Source organism: Oncorhynchus mykiss, chromosome 19 (genome assembly GCF_057628025.1).
Source record: "Oncorhynchus mykiss isolate SJ-2025 chromosome 19, ASM5762802v1, whole genome shotgun sequence".
NCBI lineage: Eukaryota > Metazoa > Chordata > Actinopteri > Salmoniformes > Salmonidae > Oncorhynchus > Oncorhynchus mykiss.
This window is the reverse complement of record NC_143040.1, coordinates 9,090,215-9,102,851: the sequence shown is the minus strand read 5'-3', so window position 1 is coordinate 9,102,851 and position 12,637 is coordinate 9,090,215.

Below are 12,637 nucleotides of genomic sequence, written 5' to 3'. Positions count from 1 at the left end.
AAGCCCTCTGGGCTGGCCGCAGCAACTGGTACCTCGTCTCCTACAGGGGGACAAGGAGAAGTTAGCCATTAGCTTAGCATAGTGCACTAGTCTCTCATAGGGAAACAATGAGAGAGGGGCTAGCACGTTAGCGGTTAGCTTAGCATCAAGTTCCTGTTCCTTTAACTTAAAATGTATTCTTCTATCCTCCCTTCCGTGAAGTAACCTGATCTCACCAATGAGAAAACAAAGGCAGCAACAAAAAAAGAGAGAGCAAGAGTAGTTGGCAGAGGAGGAAGTAGATTTTTGTTTCTGCTGAGTCATGTTGACAATGCTAGAATATGCTGACACTGACTGACTTTCCCAGTTAAATAAATACTAGAGACATGTGCTGTTTTAAATGAGTTAAGTCTGCTAATATGGCCTTCTGCTAACAGGACAACTGATAGCAACAATATTCTAGTAGTAGTTTAAAATAAAACACTTACTCGTGCACATTAATGTTATGAACGGATTGTTCAATTGATCTTTATCATGATAATTCTGTAAAAGTGTTGTGAAATTGATTGTTGAGTCTGTGTGTTGTGGTGTGTGTGCTGACTGGAGGCTGGGTCTAGCCTGTGTGTGTGTGTGTGTGTGTGTGTGTGTGTGTGTGTGTGTGTGTGTGTGTGTGTGTGCTGACTGGAGGCTGGGTCTAGCCTGTGTGTGTGTGTGTGCTGACTGGAGGCTGGGTCTAGCCTGTGTGTGTTGTGGTGTGTGTGCTGACTGGAGGCTGGGTCTAGCCTGTGTGTGTGTGTGTGTGTGTGCTGACTGGAGGCTGGGTCTAGCCTGTGTGTGTGTGTGTGTGTGTGCGCTGACTGGAGGCTGGGTCTAGCCTGTGTGTGTGTGTGTGTGTGTGCTGACTGGAGGCTGGGTCTAGCCTGTGTGTGTGTGTGTGTGTGTGCTGACTGGAGGCTGGGTCTAGCCTGTGTGTGTGTGTGTGCGCTGACTGGAGGCTGGGTCTAGCCTGTGTGTGTGTGTGTGTGTGCTGACTGGAGGCTGGGTCTAGCCTGAGATAACACATATCAGTGCAGGGCCTTATCTGCTGGAAATGTCAGCACAGATTTCACTCATGTGTGTGTGTGTGTGTGTGTGTGGGTGAGCCAGTCATGGCCCTGTTTTAGTGAGACAAGAGCAGGGCTCTGCTACTTAATGTCAAACGGGTGAGAGAGTGTGAGTGTGTGTGTGTGTGTGGTGAAACAGAGAGAGAGACAGAGAGAGCAAGCATCCTAGCAGAAGCAGGTAACCAATAAGAATGATAGACAACAGACTGACGACACAGTCAATTCAAAGCCTATTGTGTAGCCTGGCTAGTGAACTATTTCACCGCCACTCATAACTACAAAATGGCCGACAACACATGAACGGGTGCCTTTATTAAACCAATGTTACATACTCCTGTTGTAAAAACGCCTCTCAAGAGCTCAAATTTGGGCCTTTAACTTTCAAAATATTCCTAGAATAACCTAACTGACAACTAACGGAATATCTTAACCAGACAAGATAATTTTTGATCAGCATGTCTTTGCTAGTTACCTTGCTTTGAAGTCGCCTACCGTAACCACCTCAAAGCATTTAGTTGGAATTGCAGTATTTTATAGTCCACTATGGGGTAGCCAATCCTCCTCCAGGACAGCCTTAAAGGGGCAGTGTTGTATTTTGAGACAGGCTCGACTATGAAGAGAAGCCAATAGACAGAGGATAGACTACATTTCAGTCTGATTCTCTACAGTAGTAATAATAAATGTATTTTTATTTTGTTAAGTGGTTCCTTGCAACATATAATGAGGTAAAAATGGTTTTAACAGACGTTTTCTGACACACTTGACGGCATCCCGTTTCAGTCACACATCCCAGGCGTGTTTTTAAAAGGTTACAGACATGACTCTGGAGGTCGTTGCGGAGGCCTCGTCTGACCAGGTTGTAAGCCTCCTCCTCCTTTTCCGGACAGTTCAGGGTTAAAACCTTCATCGTCAGGGTCTCTGCAGGGTGGGGGAGGGGGAGACAACGAGAGGTCATCGTCAGGGTCTCTGCAGGGTGGGGGAGACAACGAGAGGTCATCGTCAGGGTCTCTGCAGGGTGGGGGAGGGGGAGACAACGAGAGGTCATCGTCAGGGTCTCTGCAGGGTGGGGGCGGGGGAGAGAACGAGAGGTCATCGTCAGGGTCTCTGCAGGGTGGGGGAGACAACGAGAGGCTTTATAAAAGGGGTCTACATCTCATCCCTCCCTGACCTCCATGTTCTGTGAACTTGGGGTTGGACAGGATCTGCTTGCAGAACTTGAGTCCGTTTCTGTGCTGCTTGTGTTCGTAACGTCGCTGGGGAGAGAGAGAGAGAGAGAACAGTTGATCTTCCAGGTGTTTTGAATGGCTGAACGCCTGCATGTACCTCCCACGCCAGAGACAATGACTCAGAGAGGCCGTGACAACGTGGCTTGTCACGGTAGAAAAACCTTCTTTATTCATTTACCTCAGAAAAGCGGTCTGACCAATACCAAGAGGGAAGTGAGACAAAGTGTTGACAAAGAGACACTGATATGAAAACCAAGTGTCATCAAGGCAAAGGGTGGCTACTTTGAAAAATCTCAAATCTATTTTGATTTGTTCAACATCTTTATTTTGGTTACTACATGATCACGTGTGTTATGTCACAGTTTTGATGTCTTCATTATTATTCTACAATGTAGATAAGAGTAGTAAAAATAAAGAAAAACCCTGGAATGACTAGGTGTTCTCAAACTTTTGACTGGTAGTGTGTGTGTGTGTGTGACTGTGACTGTGTGTGTGTGTGTGTCAGAGTCTAAAACACAGCTAAATTACCACCGCTTTCCTCTCAAATAGAAGCTATATTTAACATCACGCTGTGCTGCTTAATCGCTACAGGGGAGAGAGGGAGGGAGAGCAGACTGTGAGCTACTAGCAGAGAGAGGGTGGAAGAACCAGGGAGGCAGGGAGGAGATGGAGGGGGAGAGAAAGGGGGGGTTAACAGATGGCACTTCTGTGGATGTCCTCTTAATATCACTAATGGTGACGACACTGAAGCCTTTCACAAATTCTGCTCACATTAGCTAAGATCAAAGTAGAAGAGGCCACACACACGCACACGCACACACACACACGCGCTTCACTGAGAAGTCGCAGTCTTTAGTACAAAGTAGACTCTTTGATTGACTGAATCTAAACTAATCACCTACCACAAGCTAAGAGACAAGATTCTACCAAGAAACTGTAGACACATTGAGCAGCGAACGACAGGCCGCCTCCGTCGTCGTCAGGCCAGGCCTCCTCCTCCTCCGTCGTCAGGCCAGGCCTCCTCCTCCTCCGTCGTCAGGCCAGGCCTCCTCCTCCTCCGTCGTCGTCAGGCCAGGCCTCCTCCTCCTCCGTCGTCGTCAGGCCAGGCCTCCTCCTCCTCCGTCGTCGTCAGACCAGGCCTCCTCCTCCTCCTCCGTCGTCGTCAGGCCAGGCCTCCTCCTCCTCCGTCGTCGTCAGGCCAGGCCTCCTCCTCCTCCGTCGTCGTCGTCAGGCCAGGCCTCCTCCTCCTCCGTCGTCGTCGTCAGGCCAGGCCTCCTCCTCCTCCGTCGTCGTCAGGCCAGGCCTCCTCCTCCTCCGTCGTCGTCGTCAGGCCAGGCCTCCTCCTCCTCCGTCGTCGTCGTCAGGCCAGGCCTCCTCCTCCTCCGTCGTCGTCAGGCCAGGCCTCCTCCTCCTCCGTCGTCGTCAGGCCAGGCCTCCTCCTCCTCCGTCGTCGTCAGGCCAGGCCTCCTCCTCCTCCGTCGTCGTCAGGCCAGGCCTCCTCCTCCTCCGTCGTCGTCAGGCCAGGCCTCCTCCTCCTCCGTCGTCGTCAGGCCAGGCCTCCTCCTCCTCCGTCGTCGTCAGGCCAGGCCTCCTCCTCCTCCGTCGTCGTCAGGCCAGGCCTCCTCCTCCTCCGTCGTCGTCAGGCCAGGCCTCCTCCGTCGTCGTCAGGCCAGGCCTCCTCCGTCGTCGTCAGGCCAGGCCTCCTCCGTCGTCGTCAGGCCAGGCCTCCTCCGTCGTCGTCAGACCAGGCCTCCTCCGTCGTCGTCAGACCAGGCCTCCCCCGTCGTCGTCAGACCAGGCCTCCCCCGTCGTCGTCAGACCAGGCCTCCTCCGTCGTCGTCAGACCAGGCCTCCTCCGTCGTCGTCAGACCAGGCCTCCTCCGTCGTCGTCAGACCAGGCCTCCTCCGTCGTCGTCAGACCAGGCCTCCTCCGTCGTCGTCAGACCAGGCCTCCTCCGTCGTCGTCAGACCAGGCCTCCTCCGTCGTCGTCAGACCAGGCCTCCTCCGTCGTCGTCAGACCAGGCCTCCTCCGTCGTCGTCAGACCAGGCCTCCTCCGTCGTCGTCAGACCAGGCCTCCTCCGTCGTCAGACCAGGCCTCCTCCGTCGTCAGACCAGGCCTCCTCCGTCGTCAGACCAGGCCTCCTCCGTCGTCAGACCAGGCCTCCTCCGTCGTCAGACCAGGCCTCCTCCGTCGTCAGACCAGGCCTCCTCCGTCGTCAGACCAGGCCTCCTCCTCCTCCGTCGTCAGACCAGGCCTCCTCCTCCTCCGTCGTCAGACCAGGCCTCCTCCTCCTCCGTCGTCAGACCAGGCCTCCTCCTCCGTCGTCAGACCTGGTGTTGAGATGAAGTAGTCGACTGTTGGTACCAGTCAGTCGGTGAACTGATTATCCAATTTGAGCTCCTAAAAATATGTTGATCCGACATTCCAGAATGATGCTGTCTGTCAGGTCTTATAGAGGGCTTAGCATCTAACAGTAACCAACGTGCTGTCAAACATCATGTCTCGGTCAGTGGATTAAAGCATGTTAGTCGCTAGGCCTTAGCCTGGGTGCCAGTCATGTTCTGCTCTCTTTAGCTCCACAATGACAATAGGGAGTAGGCAAAAGCACAAACCAATCAGGGACCAGGCTAGCTAGCTAGACCTGTTTCTGGGCCCGTAGCTGGGCCTGTATCTGGGCCCAGTAGTAGTAGTAGTCTATAGTAACACAGACACCATGATGTGTCTAGACCTGTATCTGGGCCTGTATCTGGGCCCAGTAGTAGTAGTAGTCTATAGTAACACAGACACCATGATGTGTCTATACCTGTATCTGGGCCTGTATCTGGGCCCAGTAGTAGTAGTAGTCTATAGTAACACAGACACCATGATGTGTCTAGACCTGTATCTGGGCCTGTATCTGGGCCCAGTAGTAGTAGTAGTCTATAGTAACACAGACACCATGATGTGTCTATACCTGTATCTGGGCCTGTATCTGGGCCCAGTAGTAGTAGTAGTCTATAGTAACACAGACACCATGATGTGTCTAGACCTGTCTCTGGGCCCAGAGCTGGGCCTGTATCTGGGCCCAGTATTAGTAGTAGTCTATAGTAACACAGACACCATGATGTGTCTAGACCTGCATCTGGGCCTGTATCTGGGCCCAGTATTAGTAGTAGTAGTAGTCTATAGTAACACAGAGTGAGACAGACACCATGATGTGTCTAGACCTGTATCTGGGCCCAGTAGTAGTAGTAGTCTATAGTAACACAGACACCATGATGTGTCAGGACACATTTGGATCTAGACTTCCCTTGTAGCTTTAACGTAAGGTCAGTAACCCCAGGCAACGCTTATCTGACGTCTTCAACACTTAGCCTGCCGAATCCCTAAAATAACTCTGCCCACGGTGCTGTGACGGTACAGAGCAGGGTGAGAGACAGGCAGAGACAACACGGTGCTGTGGTGGTAAAGAGCAGAGCAGGGTGAGAGACAGGCAGAGACAACACTGTGCTGTGACGGTACAGAGCAGGGTGAGAGACAGGCAGAGACAACACTGTGCTGTGACGGTACATAGCGGGGTGAGAGACAGGCAGAGACAACACTGTGCTGTGACGGTACAGAGCAGGGTGAGAGACAGGCAGAGACAACACTGTGCTGTGACGGTACAGAGCAGGGTGAGAGACAGGCAGAGACAGTGCTAGTCTCCTCCCTCCATACAGTCCTAGTCTCCTCCCTCCATACAGTGCTAGTCTCCTCCTTCCATACAGTCCTAGTCTCCTCCCTCCATACAGTCCTAGTCTTCTCCCTCCATACAGTCCTAGTCTCCTCCCTCCATACAGTCCTAGTCTCCTCCCTCCATACAGTCCTAGTCTCCTCCCTCCATACAGTCCTAGTCTTCTCCCTCCTCCCTCCATACAGTCCTATTCTCCTCCCTCCACACAGTCCTAGTCTCCTCCCTCCATACAGTCCTAGTCTCCTCCCTCCATACAGTCCTAGTCTCCTCCCTCCATACAGTCCTAGTCTCCTCCCTCCATACAGTCCTAGTCTCCTCCCTCCATACAGTCCTAGTCTCCTCCCTCCATACAGTCCTAGTCTTCTCCCTCCTCCCTCCATACAGTCCTATTCTCCTCCCTCCATACAGTCCTAGTCTTCTCCCTCCATACAGTCCTAGTCTCCTCCCTCCATACAGTCCTAGTCTCCTCCCTCCATACAGTCCTAGTCTCCTCCCTCCATACAGTCCTAGTCTCCTCCCTCCATACAGTCCTAGTCTCCTCCCTCCATACAGTCCTAGTCTTCTCCCTCCTCCCTCCATACAGTCCTATTCTCCTCCCTCCACACAGTCCTAGTCTCCTCCCTCCATACAGTGCTAGTCTCCTCCCTCCATACAGTCCTAGTCTCCTCCCTCCATACAGTGCTAGTCTCCTCCTTCCATACAGTCCTAGTCTCCTCCCTCCATACAGTCCTAGTCTCCTCCTTTCATACAGTCCTAGTCTCCTCCCTCCATACAGTCCTAGTCTCCTCCCTCCATACAGTCCTAGTCTCCTCCCTCCATACAGTCCTAGTCTTCTCCCTCCATACAGTCCTAGTCTCCTCCCTCCATACAGTCCTAGTCTCCTCCCTCCATACAGTCCTAGTCTCCTCCCTCCATACAGTCCTAGTCTCCTCCCTCCATACAGTCCTAGTCTCCTCCCTCCATACAGTCCTAGTCTTCTCCCTCCTCCCTCCCTACAGTCCTAGTCTCCTCCCTCCATACAGTCCTAGTCTTCTCCCTCCATACAGTCCTAGTCTCCTCCCTCCATACAGTCCTAGTCTCCTCCCTCCATACAGTCCTAGTCTCCTCCCTCCATACAGTCCTAGTCTCCTCCCTCCATACAGTCCTAGTCTCCTCCCTCCATACAGTCCTAGTCTCCTCCCTCCATACAGTCCTAGTCTCCTCCCTCCATACAGTCCTAGTCTCCTCCCTCCATACAGTCCTAGTCTCCTCCCTCCATACAGTCCTAGTCTTCTCCCTCCATACAGTCCTAGTCTCCTCCCTCCATACAGTCCTAGTCTCCTCCCTCCATACAGTCCTAGTCTCCTCCCTCCATACAGTCCTAGTCTCCTCCCTCCATACAGTCCTAGTCTCCTCCCTCCATACAGTCCTAGTCTCCTCCCTCCATACAGTCCTAGTCTCCTCCCTCCATACAGTCCTAGTCTTCTCCCTCCTCCCTCCATACAGTCCTAGTCTTCTCCCTCCATACAGTCCTAGTCTCCTCCCTCCATACAGTCCTAGTCTCCTCCCTCCATACAGTCCTAGTCTTCTCCCTCCATACAGTCCTAGTCTCCTCCCTCCATACAGTCCTAGTCTTCTCCCTCCATACAGTCCTAGTCTCCTCCCTCCATACAGTCCTAGTCTTCTCCCTCCTCCCTCCATACAGTCCTAGTCTTCTCCCTCCATACAGTCCTAGTCTCCTCCCTCCATACAGTCCTAGTCTCCTCCCTCCATACAGTCCTAGTCTCCTCCCTCCATACAGTCCTAGTCTTCTCCCTCCATACAGTCCTAGTCTCCTCCCTCCATACAGTCCTAGTCTTCTCCCTCCATACAGTCCTAGTCTTCTCCCTCCTCCCTCCATACAGTCCTAGTCTTCTCCCTCCATACAGTCCTAGTCTCCTCCCTCCATACAGTCCTAGTCTCCTCCCTCCATACAGTCCTAGTCTCCTCCCTCCATACAGTCCTAGTCTCCTCCCTCCATACAGTCCTAGTCTCCTCCCTCCATACAGTCCTAGTCTCCTCCCTCCATACAGTCCTAGTCTCCTCCCTCCATACAGTCCTAGTCTTCTCCCTCCATACAGTCCTAGTCTTCTCCCTCCATACAGTCCTAGTCTTCTCCCTCCATACAGTCCTAGTCTTCTCCCTCATCCCTCCAGTCTTCCTTGATGGGGGGGTCACAAAAAACCTTAACTCATCATGAGGGCAGTTCCTCTTGTGTACTAGTACCCACATCCAACCTCTAGCCTCTTGACAGTGGAGAGACATAATGTAGGTTTTAAAGTTAATTTGGCACAATTCTACAAATTTTGCCATGGGGCAGAGAAAAGATTTTGCAATATTACACATTTTGCCACAGGGTGGAGAGAAATGTTTGTGGTTTTTAATATGATATCATAGTGAGACTGACTAACAAAATCAATGGGAAACTCCCCTGGCCAGTAATTCGACCATGATACCGAGGTTAGCTAGCTGGCCACTAAACACATTTAGGAACCTACATTTGTTTTTGCTGACAAGGGCTAATTGACTGACTACCAGTGACTGACATCACAAGACAAACTGCTGATGCACAACCACATTTCGACATGGGAGTTAGTTAGTTAGGTACATGCTATACTAATAGAACAATAGTGTTCTGCTATACTAATAGAACAATAGTGTTCTACTATACTAATAGAACAATAGTGTTCTACTATACTAATAGAACAATAGTGTTCTGCTATACTAATAGAACAATAGTGTTCTGCTATACTAATAGAACAATAGTGTTCTGCTATACTAATAGAACAATAGTGTTCTGCTATACTAATAGAACAATAGTGTTCTGCTATGCTAATAGAACAATAGTGTTCTGCTATACTAATAGAACAATAGTGTTCTGCTATACTAATAGAACAATAGTGTTCTGCTATACTAATAGAACAATAGTGTTCTGCTATACTAATAGAACAATAGTGTTCTGCTATGCTAATAGAACAATAGTGTTCTGCTATACTAATAGAACAATAGTGTTCTGCTATACTAATAGAACAATAGTGTTCTACTATACTAATAGAACAATAGTGTTCTGCTATACTAATAGAACAATAGTGTTCTGCTATACTAATAGAACAATAGTGTTCTACTATACTAATAGAACAATAGTGTTCTGCTATACTAATAGAACAATAGTGTTCTGCTATACTAATAGAACAATAGTGTTCTGCTATACTAATAGAACAAAAGTGTTCTGCTATACTAATAGAACAATAGTGTTCTACTATACTAATAGAACAATAGTGTTCTGCTATACTAATAGAACAATAGTGTTCTGCTATACTAATATAACAATAGTGTTCTGCTATACTAATAGAACAATAGTGTTCTGCTATACTAATAGAACAATAGTGTTCTACTATACTAATAGAACAATAGTGTTCTGCTATACTAATAGAACAATAGTGTTCTACTATACTAATAGAACAATAGTGTTCTGCTATACTAATAGAACAATAGTGTTCTACTATACTAATAGAACAATAGTGTTCTACTATACTAATAGAACAATAGTGTTCTACTATACTAATAGAACAATAGTGTTCTACTATACTAATAGAACAATAGTGTTCTACTATACTAATAGAACAATAGTGTTCTGCTATACTAATAGAACAATAGTGTTCTGCTATACTAATAGAACAATAGTGTTCTGCTATACTAATAGAACAATAGTGTTCTGCTATACTAATAGAACAATAGTGTTCTGCTATACTAATAGAACAATAGTGTTCTGCTATACTAATAGAACAATAGTGTTCTACTATACTAATAGAACAATAGTGTTCTGCTATACTAATAGAACAATAGTGTTCTACTATACTAATAGAACAATAGTGTTCTGCTATACTAATAGAACAATAGTGTTCTACTATACTAATATAACAATAGTGTTCTACTATACTAATAGAACAATAGTGTTCTGCTATACTAATAGAACAATAGTGTTCTACTATACTAATAGAACAATAGTGGTCTGCTATACTAATAGAACAATAGTGTTCTGCTATACTAATAGAACAATAGTGTTCTGCTATACTAATAGAACAATAGTGTTCTGCTATACTAATAGAACAATAGTGTTCTACTATACTAATAGAACAATAGTGTTCTGCTATACTAATAGAACAATAGTGTTCTGCTATACTAATAGAACAATAGTGTTCTGCTATACTAATATAACAATAGTGTTCTGCTATACTAATAGAACAATAGTGTTCTGCTATACTAATAGAACAATAGTGTTCTGCTATACTAATAGAACAATAGTGTTCTACTATACTAATAGAACAATAGTGTTCTGCTATACTAATAGAACAATAGTGTTCTACTATACTAATAGAACAATAGTGTTCTGCTATACTAATAGAACAATAGTGTTCTGCTATGCTAATAGAACAATAGTGTTCTGCTATGCTAATAGAACAATAGTGTTCTGCTATGCTAATAGAACAAGTGTTCTGCTATACTAATAGAACAATAGTGTTCTGCTATGCTAATAGAACAATAGTGTTCTGCTATGCTAATAGAACAAGTGTTCTGCTATACTAATAGAACAATAGTGTTCTACTATGCTAATAGAACAATAGTGTTCTGCTATACTAATAGAACAATAGTGTTCTACTATGCTAATAGAACAATAGTGTTCTGCTATACTAATAGAACAATAGTGTTCTACTATACTAATATAACAATAGTGTTCTACTATACTAATAGAACAATAGTGTTCTGCTATGCTAATAGAACAAGTGTTCTGCTATACTAATAGAACAATAGTGTTCTACTATGCTAATAGAACAATAGTGTTCTGCTATACTAATAGAACAATAGTGTTCTACTATACTAATAGAACAATAGTGTTCTGCTATACTAATAGAACAATAGTGTTCTACTATACTAATAGAACAATAGTGTTCTGCTATACTAATAGAACAATAGTGTTCTGCTATACTAATAGAACAATAGTGTTCTACTATACTAATAGAACAATAGTGTTCTGCTATACTAATAGAACAATAGTGTTCTACTATACTAATAGAACAATCGTGTTCTGCTATACTAATAGAACAATAGTGTTCTACTATACTAATAGAACAATAGTGTTCTACTATACTAATAGAACAATAGTGTTCTACTATACTAATAGAACAATAGTGTTCTACTATACTAATAGAACAATAGTGTTCTACTATACTAATAGAACAATAGTGTTCTACTATACTAATAGACCAATAGTGTTCTGCTATACTAATAGAACAATAGTGTTCTGCTATACTAATAGAACAATAGTGTTCTGCTATACTAATAGAACAATAGTGTTCTGCTATACTAATAGAACAATAGTGTTCTGCTATACTAATAGAACAATAGTGTTCTGCTATACTAATAGAACAATAGTGTTCTACTATACTAATAGAACAATAGTGGTCTGCTATACTAATAGAACAATAGTGGTCTGCTATACTAATAGAACAATAGTGTTCTGCTATACTAATAGAACAATAGTGTTCTACTATACTAATAGAACAATAGTGTTCTACTATACTAATAGAACAATAGTGTTCTGCTATACTAATAGAACAATAGTGTTCTGCTATACTAATAGAACAATAGTGTTCTGCTATACTAATAGAACAATAGTGTTCTACTATACTAATAGAACAATAGTGTTCTGCTATACTAATAGAACAATAGTGTTCTGCTATACTAATAGAACAATAGTGTTCTGCTATACTAATATAACAATAGTGTTCTGCTATACTAATAGAACAATAGTGTTCTGCTATACTAATAGAACAATAGTGTTCTGCTATACTAATAGAACAATAGTGTTCTGCTATACTAATAGAACAATAGTGTTCTACTATACTAATAGAACAATAGTGTTCTGCTATACTAATAGAACAATAGTGTTCTGCTATACTAATAGAACAATAGTGTTCTACTATACTAATATAACAATAGTGTTCTACTATACTAATAGAACAATAGTGTTCTGCTATGCTAATAGAACAAGTGTTCTGCTATACTAATAGAACAATAGTGTTCTACTATGCTAATAGAACAATAGTGTTCTGCTATACTAATAGAACAATAGTGTTCTACTATACTAATAGAACAATAGTGTTCTGCTATACTAATAGAACAATAGTGTTCTACTATACTAATAGAACAATAGTGTTCTGCTATACTAATAGAACAATAGTGTTCTACTATACTAATAGAACAATAGTGTTCTGCTATACTAATATAACAATAGTGTTCTGCTATACTAATAGAACAATAGTGTTCTACTATACTAATAGAACAATAGTGGTCTGCTATACTAATAGAACAATAGTGTTCTACTATACTAATAGAACAATAGTGTTCTACTATACTAATAGAACAATAGTGTTCTACTATACTAATAGAACAATAGTGTTCTGCTATACTAATAGAACAATAGTGTTCTGCTATACTAATAGAACAATAGTGTTCTACTATACTAATAGAACAATAGTGTTCTACTATACTAATATAACAATAGTGTTCTACTATACTAATAGAACAAATGTTCT